The 12,332-nt window shown below is 44.5% G+C and overlaps 1 protein-coding gene across 1 annotated transcript in view; it reads right to left on the bottom strand.

Moving 5' to 3' along the window:
* Nucleotides 1-12,332, bottom strand: part of ERC2 (ELKS/RAB6-interacting/CAST family member 2) — a 692,745-nt gene that overhangs the window by 549,462 nt on the left and 130,951 nt on the right.

The following is a 12,332-nucleotide window of genomic DNA, read 5'->3' as shown; positions in this document are numbered from 1 at the left end:
ACTCGGCTACTTCTGACCCGTGGAAAGCCTCCTGTGGGGTTCCGCAGGGCTCTCCACTTTCGCCTGCCTTATTCAATATTATGTTGATGCCTTTAGCTGCCGCTCTCGCAAAACTGGACCTCAACCCTTTCATCTATGCCGATGATATTACAGTCTACATCCCCTTTCGCACCACCGTGTCGGAAATTGTTCACCTCATTGATGCCTGCTTCTCCACCATAGAACATTGGGCCCAGGTCTTCCGTTTCAAATTAAACAAGGACAAAACACAGTGTCTCATCCTCTCATTCATCCACACCCCAATACTTGACACAGTGCTCCCAGTAATGGGCTCTGCCCTTCCGATTGCCACCAGCCTGCGGCTTTTAGGAGTGCAACTTGACACACACCTCCAGCTGGACACTCATGTGCAGTTGGTCTCCAAAAAAATGTTTCATGCCATGTGGAGGCTTCGGCGCATAAGATACTTCCTTACTAGAGATTTGTTCCGCACACTTGTTCACTAGCTTCTCCTCTCCCACTTGGACTACTGCAGCGGAATTTAAGCGGGCTGCCAGGCCTCATTGTTGAAAAAGTTCCAAACAGTTCAGAACACTGCCGCGAGACTCATCCTAGGAGAGCGACGCTTTGCACATGCCGAACCCTTGCGCTTCAAATTACACTGGCTGCCTGTACAGGAGCACATTCCCTTTAAGCTCTGCTCCTTGACCCATAAAATCATCTATGGGCTTGCCCCGGAATATATGCACCCCTTGATCAATCTTCCGCCCAGGAATGCCAATCCTGCCGCTCGTTCCTACCTCCATCTGCACTTCCCAAACTGTAAGGGTGTCAAGTACAAGAAGATCTTCGCCTCGTCCTTCCGCTATTGGAGCCCTAAGTACTGGAATGCTCTCCCGCAACACCTCAAAACTCAAGCGGACCACGCCCTCTTCAAGAAGTTGTTGAAGACCCACTTCTTTGCCAAGACCTACTCCTCACTTTATACCGCTGACTGATGCACCCTCCCTGACCCCTACCCTGCTAGTTTGCCCTGTTAGATGCTTTTCCCCCTGCTTACTTCCTGTATACTTTTCTAAGTTTCCTATTTTGTAATCTTATTAACGTTTTGTAAGCCACATTGTGCCTGCATGAGTGGGAAAATGTGGGATATAAGCGAACAATAAATAAATAAATAAATAAATAATTATAGAATACACCTGATCTGCTCCTAATTTAGGCATCGGGATTTACAACAAGTAAAATGTGGCCTACATGGAAAGGACCAAATTTAATCACATAGTGAGCTACTCAGGGCATTCTATATACTACGTGCAAATTTAAGTACATTCTATAAAATTTAGGCGTACCTTAGAGAATATGCCTAGGCGTAATTTTTTTCCCTGTGGATGTTTCAGGTGCCATGTACAGAATCTAGCCTGGTAGTCTACAAACAAAATGTGCATTTTATCACACCAGCCTGTGGGAAACTAATAAATAATAATAAAACATTATTTATTTATAGCCCGCTGTATCTCAACAATCTAAGCAGGAACATAAAATACGTACATAATAAAATCTAAATCAACAAAAATACATAATAACGAGCACAAAAACAAACATAATATTAACTAATATAAACCTACATAAGGCTGTGAAAATAAAACCATACCATCAATCCCTGTTAAAATAAAACTTTATTATTCGTCTGATGATCCATATGCACAACTAAACATGTGGGTCTTTAAATCCTTCTTTAAGGGGCCCTTTTACCAAGCAAGCACTACAAAGTGGCCTGTGACAGCCCCAACACAGGTCTTTCCCAAGAGCTGAGGCCACTTTGAGCACAGCTGGTAAAAGGCAGCATTTTCTATTTTTCCAAAAATCACCATGCACTAATTTTCCCCTTTACCACATGGCCACTAACACGTGAGTCTTTACTGTCACCTATTTTATAGGCAGTAAGGGCTCACACGCTAATCCTGTGCTAATCAGTTACTACTCAGCAATGCCCATGCACAAACTGATTAGCATAGCTACGCCCACTCTCCGCCCCCAAACACGCCCCAGCATGCCAATTCAAAAACTATCGTGGGATGCCTAAGTGCATCCCACAGTAGTACATTTTAACCTGCAGTAAGCCTGCATTAGTGTTTATCACAGGTTAGTAAAAGGGCCTTTAATTAAACTGCAAACATCAAACGGAAAGTGAAGATTATAGATTAATTAGACCAAAAAAACTGTTCAAAACGCACATGACACAAATGTGTTTGAGGTGGGGAGTTGGAAAGGGACAGGAGGAATTACAATTGGGAACTTTTAAGTTCATAGCTTTTCCGTGTTTGCTCGTTTGTTACAATTTTATTGGTAGGGCTGGGGATAAAAAGTTAAAAATAATTGATGATGGAGCTTTTTCTTGTCTGTTATGGTATGGGTATTGATATTTTATTGTTTGTTAAACATTACTGTTGTATGAATTTTTTTTCTCTGTCATCAATAAAAAAAACATTGGGGTCCTTTAACTAAAAGTGCGCTGAAAATGGTCTGTGCTGTTGTGGGCGCATGTATTGGACACACGCAGGTCCATTTTTCAGCGTAACTGCAAAAAAAGGACTTTTTTGGCTGAAAATGGACGTGCAACAAAATAAAAATTGGTGCACGTCCATGTTTGGCCTGAGACTTTACCGCCACCCATTGACTTAGCGGTAAGGTCTCACACGTTACCCGGGCGGTAATCATCAGTGCGCATACACTGCCAATTACTGCCTAGTTAGTGCCACGTGGTAGAAAATAAAAAAATATTTTCTGCCGCGCGTATCGGACACACATAAAAAATGGAATTACCTCCAGGGGCACGAGGTAGCCTGGCAGTAGTTCCAAACTGACACACATTGGCCATGTCATGGCGTCTACGCGCCTTCGTAAAGAGGCACCATTGAAACATAAAATAAAAGCAATGAATATAATTTCATAGCTTAAGAAAAAATCTGGCATATAGGCAATCACTGAAAGCAGCAGTGCATTGTCAAGCAGAACAACAGGAAACCATTATCCAGCATATATGAGACTCGGTGACTCGCTGAAGGGAATAAGTATTTTTTTCATATTGTACATATTCTGTACACCAGAGATTCCCAAACTTGTCCTAGGATCTCACAGCTGGTTCAGGCCCTTTTCCTTTTTTAATCAGGCTTTTATTTTTGTAGATCATTTTCAAAGCCATTATCGCGTACCGTCCTGATCGCTGCTGAGCTGATCATCATTAGCACCAGCTCGACTGCAGTTCCAGCCCTCTGACAAGCTGTGGCTGACTGGTACTATTTAATTCTTTTAGTTGCAGACAGATTAATTTTATTATTTTGTACCAGGGCAGTAGCAAGCCGCATGGCTACCGCGCCAATGGCGTGAAGCAAATCAGCCCTACCACCGGGCTCACTCAGGAGGCCTGGCAGTAGTTCCAGTTTCTGCCACACACCATTTCCAGCACTAGGAACCTTTTCTTTTTTTATCACTGGGGGCTTATCCCCTGGAAATAGTGCGTGCTCGGGGTGGAACTACCACCAGCAGCCACAGTGGACCGGTGGTAGTCCCGATTTAGTGTTCGGTAAGCCCCCATTGGGCTTACCAACACATTGTTAAAGACCTCCTTAGTCAATCAGGTGCTAACAATTAATTATTGGGGTTTACAAGCACTTAACTGTCAATAATTAGGCATTACATGTGGATAAAGGGGATGGAACTCCTCTCGTATGAGGAAAGGCTAAGGAGGTTAGGGCTCTTCAGCTTGGAAAAGAGACGGATGAAGGGAGATATGATTGACGTCTACAAAATACTGAGGTTGTAGAACGAGTAGAAGTAAATCAATTTTTTACTTAGACTAGGGGACACTCAAGGAACTTACATGGAAATATTTTTAAAACAAATAAGAGTAAATATTTTTTTTCACTCAACAAATAGTTAAGCTCTGGAACTCTTTGCCGGGTTAAAGAAAGGTTTAGACAAATTCCTGGAGTTAAAGTCCATAGTCTGCTATTGAGACAGACATGGAAAGCAACTGCTTGCCCTGGGATTTGTAGTATGGAGTGTTGTCACAATTTGAGTTTCTGCCAGGTACTTGTGACCTGGCTTGGCCACTGTTTGGAAAACAGGATACTGGGCTAGATGGACCATTGGTCTGACCCAGTATGGTTACTCTTATGTTCTTATGTATCTGCCCTCCTATTCTAATACATGCATGTCTAAATTATATAGCACACAAGTCCAAGGAGCATGGCCATGGGAGGGGCATGGGTGGGTCAAGGGTGTTCCTAGGATTTAGGCATGATGTTAAAGAATACCTGCATTTTCACACAACTGCCTTGAGTTGGGCACCAGCATTTGTACCAGCCTTTGGCAGGCGTAAGTGCTGGTGCCCAAAGTTAGACATGAAGGAGGAGATTCGATATATGGCATCTAAAAAATCAGCACTGAAATCAGTGCCAACTAAGCATATTCTATAATCAACACCTAGATTTAAACGCTGATTATAGAAAACGCTTAGTTGATATTTCACCACCTAAATGTGCGAGCATCTATTTACATCAAGTAAATCACGGCATAAATCCCGGCACATAGATTTAGGCACACTGGGCCATAGTCTAACTAGGCACCTAAATTTCAGAACGCCCAAAAACACCCATTTCCCCACCTATTACCATGTCCCTTTTTGCCTGCACGCATTAAAAAGTTTGGCACACATCGTTACAGAATACGCTTGGTGAGTTGTGCCCCTAAATTCTAATCGGTGCCAACTAGTGCTCATTATTGCTTGTTAAGCGCTGATATCAGCGCTCATTATCTTGTTAAGCCAATTAAGTTGCACGCAGTGTTACAGAATCTGCGCCGATTTCGGCACACAATTCTTAGCGCACTATACAGAATCTGTGGGGAAATGACGCTAAGCTAGGGTCACATCCCTCGCTAACTCCGTCTGTGCTCACCTAGAGGCCGGCCCGCGGCCATGGCCGGCCTTGACCCCGTCGCCAGGCGATGCGCCTGCTCCTCGCCCTGATGGCCGGCCATTCCGGTCTCGAGGCGATACCGGCCAAGAGCGAGGGCTGGCCGCTGCCGAGACTGCGGCCGAAGACCGGCCTACTGTGACTTCCAGTTCTCCATCGCCGGCTATGGAATCCACGCTTGCTCCGGCAGGGAAGATGGCGCCGGGAACCTGGAGCCAGCGTCTCTTCCGCCTAGTGAACGCGGGAACCAAGACCCCGCCCTGGAGGACCCTGATTGGGTGGTTGGAACCAAGGCTCCGCCTGAAGACCGGCCTTGAACCACTCCAAAGGGTTCCTCGAGGGAGATCATCCGAAGTCTCCACCCCTGTCAGCTGAGGCTCGCTTGCTGATCACTGGTAGTATTTAAGGCATAGCTTCCTGCAGGCATATTGCTTCGGCTTCTGTTTCATGAGGCTCCAGCCTAGTGGTGATTCCTGGACTACTTTGCTTGTCGCCTGTTTTGACCTCCTGCCTGTCCCTGGACTATTCTACTCGCTGCCCTCCTTGACCTCTTGCCTGTCCCTGGACCACGCTGCTCACCTTGCCTGCTCCTCTCCCCTGCCGGGGTTGGGAGGCTAGTCCCCTGGTGTCTGATCAGTCCGTCCACCCCCGCGGTTCCAGAAGTCCCGTTGGCCACCTGCAGCTGGGGGCTCAACCCCTGGTGCACGGTGGTCGCCTCGGGTGAAGTCTCAGGGTGCTCGGCTGTCCTTTGGGGGAACATTGAGCCATTCCTTACGCTCTCCTGGGGGACCCAAGGGCTCACACTCATCAGTCAGGACAGCTAGTATTCTATAAAAGACACTTGCTGCACAGAACCATTTACAGAATTCTAGCTTAGCGCAAGGCAACCCAGCGCCTATCTTTCGGCGCCATTTATTGAATCTAGCCTCATATGCTTGATTTTATTTTCACTTCTCGTATGAATACTGTAAATGAAACCTCATTAGAAGTTCAAGGGGCCCTTTTAGTAAGCCGTACTAAAAAGTGGCCTACGCTAGTTTTGGGTGCATGAAATTAGCGTGCACTGGGCCATTTTTTACTGTGGTGGGTAAAAAGGCCTCTTTTTAATGGGGCAGTAAAATATGTGGGTACAGTTGGTTTCTGGTGAGTTTTGGAGGGCTCACAGTTTCCACCACAACTGTAACAGCTAGGAGGACGTATGGGCCTGGGTCCACCTGTCTACAGTGCACTGCATCCACCACCACACCCACCCTCAACACGCCCCAACACGTCCCCTTGAGATTTGGATGCACTGCAGATGAACAGCATGAAAAACCTCTGAAAAACAGGTTTTGAAAATATCTATTTGGACATTTTTGTGAAAAAACATCCAAATGCTGCTTTATGCCACTTTTTAGATGTTTTTCTCTTTCAAAAATGAGCGCCTAGGATACATTAAAAAAAAAATAGTATTTCAGAAATTTAGACTGAATTAACTGAAAAAACATCCAAAGGAACTAACAACACATACTGGGGGCTCTGAAAGAGTTGAACCAAGGGAACAAATTAAGAGTAATTTTGCTTAGTATTTTTTGTTCAAAAATAGAGGCAATCCAGAGAAGCATATATAAAATATATATATTCATCCCAACTTGACATACCTTTTGCTGAGGGAGGAGGGGAGAAAATGAAAGAGGATAAGTACTGCATGACAGTTTAAGTCAGAGAAGTATTAGTCTTGAAACGTACTAAATACGAAAGGATTGATAAAACATAAATTTATATATCTGAGACTTGGAGCCCATTGCAAAGTTCATTGCTCAAGAAGAACCCTAGACTGAAGGCATAGGAATCAAACATGACAGCCAAGAAACGATGATCATCTTTTGTCTGGGAGATGAACAGTTGACGGAAACATAACCAGTAGGACAAGGCATCATAGGAAGGGACTAAAGAAATAAATTAGTATCTGGTAAAGGAATGCAATGGAAGCTAATCTGCAGATAAGATCACAGAGCAAAGAAAAACTGAGTTAAGAATAAATCCTTCGGTAAAAGTACAGAATGATAATGAATGCAACAGGAGCAATACTGACATACTTGCCTAGTACCTGAAGTACATCAGGACTGCGAGGTGATAAAAGTCACAGAGAGTGTAGAATGAAGGTAGAGAGATAGCAAGGGACATACTGTACCAAATGTCCAGGTCACTTCTGTCTCACAGGATAAAGACTTGCTCTAAAATATTTTTTGTGGCAATCATGAAATGTAAAAAAAGGAAAAGGGATGATTGCATCAGCAGCTGAGAGGTGAAAAAAGTGGTGAGGTCAGTGATGATAAAGGAAAGGCTGGAAAGCAAAAAGAGGTGATTGTCTTCACAATTGAAATAACAGGTTTTTAACATTTTTGTTCAGATTACAAGATTATTCAGGGAAAAAAGAATGAGTGGACATCTGTTTTACGTCAAATCTTTGTTACCTGTGCATACGTTGCAATGTTTTCACATTTTGGTGGAAAATCAACCACACACATGGATATACTGACAGTAGTTTGAATGGTAAAAAAAGGCATGCTTGGGATGCTGGTTAGAAACATTAGAAACAAGGCATGCATATTATTTAGATTTCAAGTTCCTTGGAGCATTGCTTTAAAATCTTGTAAAATTGTCATTCCTTCTATAGTGAATACTGAAGTAAGGAACGTGCCACTAGTTTTCACAATTCAACTTCCTGCATTTCTGGGTCTGAAGTTCACTGGAGTACAAGGGATTATCTCAAAGTATAGCAAAAGGTATGGACTGAATTGGTCCAAGCGAAAACGAGGTGGCAGAGTTAGATAAAGGGGTCAACAGCTGAAAGTCAGTAAAGAAGTAGTCAAAATGTTTTTCAGACCATGAGGTTCTTTTCAACATCTTGACTAAAAAGGATAAAACAACATAGAACCAAAGGACAGCCAGCAAAATAGGAAACAAAATCAAAAAATGCAAAGTTTTAGTTTGGGGATAAGGTAAGTATTAGCTTAGGGATAAGGTTTTATAAATAAGGAGAGAAAAGAGGCATTTTCGATATGATGTCTAAGTTGGACTTTGGGCGATTTGCGCTAAATGTCCCAAATCTGAATAATAAATGTGGTCATTTTCAAAAAAGCAACACATCTATCTTTTTTCCGAAAATACCATTTGTAACAAGGTTTTGTGCTCTGTGCGTTTATCTTTTCAGGCCATTTTCGAAAGAACAACGCACAAGTGAAAAACATAGAAAATCAATCCATTGGGATGTAGGAGGGGCCAGAATGTTTAGCAGACTGGTTCCCCAGACATCCCAGGAGAGCAATGGAGCTCTAGGGGGCACTGCTGTAGATTTCTTATAAATGCTCCCAGGTACAAATCTCACTGTTGCTCCCTTATCTTGTCTGCTGAGCCCTCCAAAACCCACTACCCCCAACTGTACACTACTACAATAGCATTTATGGGTGAAGGGGGCACTTATATGTGGGTACAGTGGGTTTCTGGTGAGTTTTGGAGGGCTCTCAGTTTCTACCATGTGTAACAGGTAGGGGAGGTATGGGCCTGGGTCCACCTCTACAGTGCACTGCACCCACCACTACACTACTCCGGGGACCTGCATGCTGCTTTAATGGACCTGGCTATAATATTCGAGGAGGCTGGTGAGTAATATTTTTATTCACATGTTTTGGGGGTGGGAGGGGATCAGTGACCACTGGAGAAATAAGGGGGGGGGATCATCTGGTCATTTAGGGCACATTTTTGTGTTTTATTCATTACAAAAAACAGGTGTAGACCAAAACTTTTAAGTTTTTGCTCCACACATTTTTGTTTTGTTACATTATGGCTGTATAATGTCCAAGTGTTAGACAGGCCCTAAGCCCCCCCTAATCCCACATTTGAAACGCCCCCGACATGCCCCCTTGTGATTCTGCAAAATAGGTTTTGAAAGTACTGACTAGGATGTTTTGAGACGAAATCCGTCCAAATGGTGCTTTATGACACTTTATGGATGATTTTCTCTTTTGAAAATGAGCCCCATAGTGCATCACAGGTAGATAAAGCAAACAAAAAGAGGGGGTTACTGGGTTAGCTGCATATATCAATGTGAACACTATCAGGCTTATTTTCGAAAGAGAAGGGTGCCCATCTTTCGACACAAATCGGGAGATGGGCGTCCTTCTCTCAGGGTTGCCCAAATCAACATAATCGAAAACCGATTTTGGGCATCCCCAACTGCTTCACATCGCAGGGATGACCAAAGTTCCCAGGGGCGTGTTGGAGGCGTAGCAAAGGTGGGACTGGGGCGTGCCTAACAGATGGGTGTCCTCAAGCGATAATGGAAAACAGAAGGGCGTCCCTGACAAACACTTGGCCGACTTGGTCCTTTTTTTTATGACCAAGCAAAAACAATGTGCCCTAAATGACCAAATGACCACCGCAGGGAGTCAGGGATGACCTCCCCTGACTCCCCCAGTGGTCACTAACCACCTCCCACCCTGAAAAAAACAACTTTAAAAACTTTCGTCTTTTTTTTGTAGAGTATGGGTGAAGGACGTCCTTCGCTATGCCTCCGTCCCTGCAATGGCAGTTGACGACGTCCAAAATGTGGATGTTTCTGAGAGAAGGATGTCCATGCCTTTGCTATGCCTCTGACACCTCCTTTATTTATTTGGATTTTGGATCACAAGTAGCAGCTGTGGGATTTGAACCAGCCACCTCTGGCTTGCAAGTGGAAGAGTAGCCTAGCGCTTAGTGAAGCGGACTTTGATGCTGGGGAACTGGGTTTGATTCCCACTGCAGCTCCTTGTAACTGTGGGCAAGTCACTTAACCCTCCATTGCCCCAGGTACAAAATAAGTACCTGAATATATGTACACCGCTTTGAATATAGTTGCAAAATACCACAGAAAGGCAGTATATCAAGTCCCACTTCCCTTTCCCTAACCACTAGGCCACTCTTCCACTCCACTCAAAATTTGGCCGTCCCTGGGGGGGGAGGTATGTGTATATCACCGGAGCAATAACAAAGGTGTGGATGTCCTTCTTTCAAACATTGTGGACGTCCTCAACTGCCCCCACCACAGGGACAGCCACATTTCAAGGGAGTGGTCTAGTGGTTAGAGCACTGGTCTTGCAATCCAGAGGTGGCTGGTTCAAATCCCACTGCTACTACTTGTGATCCAAAATCCAAATAAATAAAGAGGGTGTCAGAGGCATAGCAAAGGTATAGACATCCTTCTCACAGAAACATCCACATTTTCTAAACTGCCATCATAGGGACAGAGGCACAGCGAAGGACGTCCTTCACCCATACTCTAAAAAGATAAAAGTTTTTTAAGCTGTTTTTTTTCGGGGTGGGAGGTGGTTAGTGACCACTGCATGCCTTTTTCCATTCAGTTAGTGCATCAGTTAGTCCACTGCAGTGCCCCCTAGGGTGCCCGGTTGGTGTCCTGGCATGTCAGGGGGACCAGTGCACTACGAATGTTGGCTCCTCCCATGACCAAATGACTTGGATTTGGTCGTTTTTGAGATGGGTGTCCTCAGTTTCCATTATGGCAGAAAACCGGGGACGACCATCTCTAAGGTCAACCATCTCAACATTTATGTCGACCATCTCTAAGGTCGAACTAAATGTTGAGATTTGGGTGTCCCAGACCATATTATCAAAACGAAAGATGACCGCCCATCTTGTTTCGATAATACGGGTTTCCCCGCCCCTTCGCAGGGACGTTCTGTGAGGACGCCCTCAGGAAAACCTGGGCGCCCCGTTCGATTATGCCCCTCCACAGCTTCTGCCAGAAGAATATAAAGGAATGGCATCATAAGATGAGCAAAAACATTGGAAAAAAAGGTTAGTGACTGAGGGGTCCTTTTACTAATCCGCGTAAGCATCTATGCGCACCCAACATGCACAAAAATGGAGTTACCGCACAGCTACCCTGTGGCTCATGCAGTAATTTCATTTTTAGCGTGCATCCGCTATGTGTGCCCAAAAAATATTTTTTACACGTCAGCTACATGCACCAAGTAGCATTTGGCACGCATAGGTCATTACCATCCGGTTACTGTATGAGATTTTACCACTAGGGCAATGGCTGGCGGTAAGGTCTCAGACCCAAAATGGATGCACGGCACTTTTCATTTTGACGGACGTCCATTTTCGGCAAAAATTCTTAAAAGGCATTTTTTTTACAGGTGCGCTGAAAAATGATTCTGCGTGCGTCCAAAACACGCATCTATGCTACCGCAGGCCATTTTTCAGGGTGCCTTTGTAAAAGGGCCCCTGAGTTGCTGATAAACGGGAAATAGCATTTGCAAAACAGGGAAAGGAAGTGCTGGTGATGGATAAGCAGATATTATGTAGGGATCAGGCAACAATGGGCATAGGAAGGACAGGAGAGGTTCAAGGTCCCAATAAGGCAAAGGGACATCAATATTGTGCTAGAGAGGTCACCACTTTGAAAAACCAATACTACGAAAGGTATATGTGAGGAGAATGGAAATAAAAAGGACAAGGTGACTCAGAATCCACGGACACACTTAGGGGTCCATTTACTAAGCCGCGGTAAAAAAAGCGGCCCGCAGTAGTGTAGGTACACACTGGACCATTTTTTTTACTGTGGCTGGGAAAAAGGGGTTTTATTTAATGGGCCTGGAAGTGGGCATGCGCTGAAATTAAAACTAGCGTGTGCCTATTTATGGCCTGAGCCTTTACCGCCACTCACTGACCTAGTGGTAAGGGCTCATGTGCTACCTGTGTGGTAACCATGCAGCGTGTGCCAACTGCTGATTACTACTGGGAACACCCCCCCCCCCCCCCCGTGGTAGAAAATAAAAAATTGTTTTCTACCGCAGGGATCGGCACACACCAAACTGAGAATTATCGCCAGGCACACGGGCTAGCCCGGCAGTAGTGGCGATTTGGCACACACTACCCGCACCTTAGCCCTCTCGCAACTTAGTAAAAGGGCCCTTTAAGGAGCTGGCCTCTAAACACTGCAGGCACCCAATAAAATTCACAGGGAAGTCAGCGTCAGTCCCAGATAAAATAGTTTTGCAACAGAGCTGCTGTTCATTAGTGCAGCTGACCATAAGCATGTACAGAACCCTACATGGTCACTTTACAGTGGCAGGCACTGTAATGACTAGGGTATTTCCAGTTGGCAAAATATAAATATATATATATATATATATATATATATATATATATAAGCCGAGTAGAAACTGCGTCACATTCAAGAATTGATTAGAATTGGGACAGAGAACATAGAAAGTAACTGAGGGAAGTAAAGATGTGACTTGGTTAGCTACAAGTGATGGGAATAGGGTTACCATATGGCTCCAGAAAAAGGAGGACGGATTGAGCCAGCCG

This window comes from Microcaecilia unicolor, chromosome 6, assembly GCF_901765095.1.
Source record: "Microcaecilia unicolor chromosome 6, aMicUni1.1, whole genome shotgun sequence".
In the NCBI taxonomy this organism is placed as follows: Eukaryota; Metazoa; Chordata; class Amphibia; order Gymnophiona; family Siphonopidae; genus Microcaecilia; species Microcaecilia unicolor.
The sequence above is the reverse complement of the archived record's forward strand: the minus strand, read 5'-3'. Positions and strand labels throughout refer to the sequence as shown.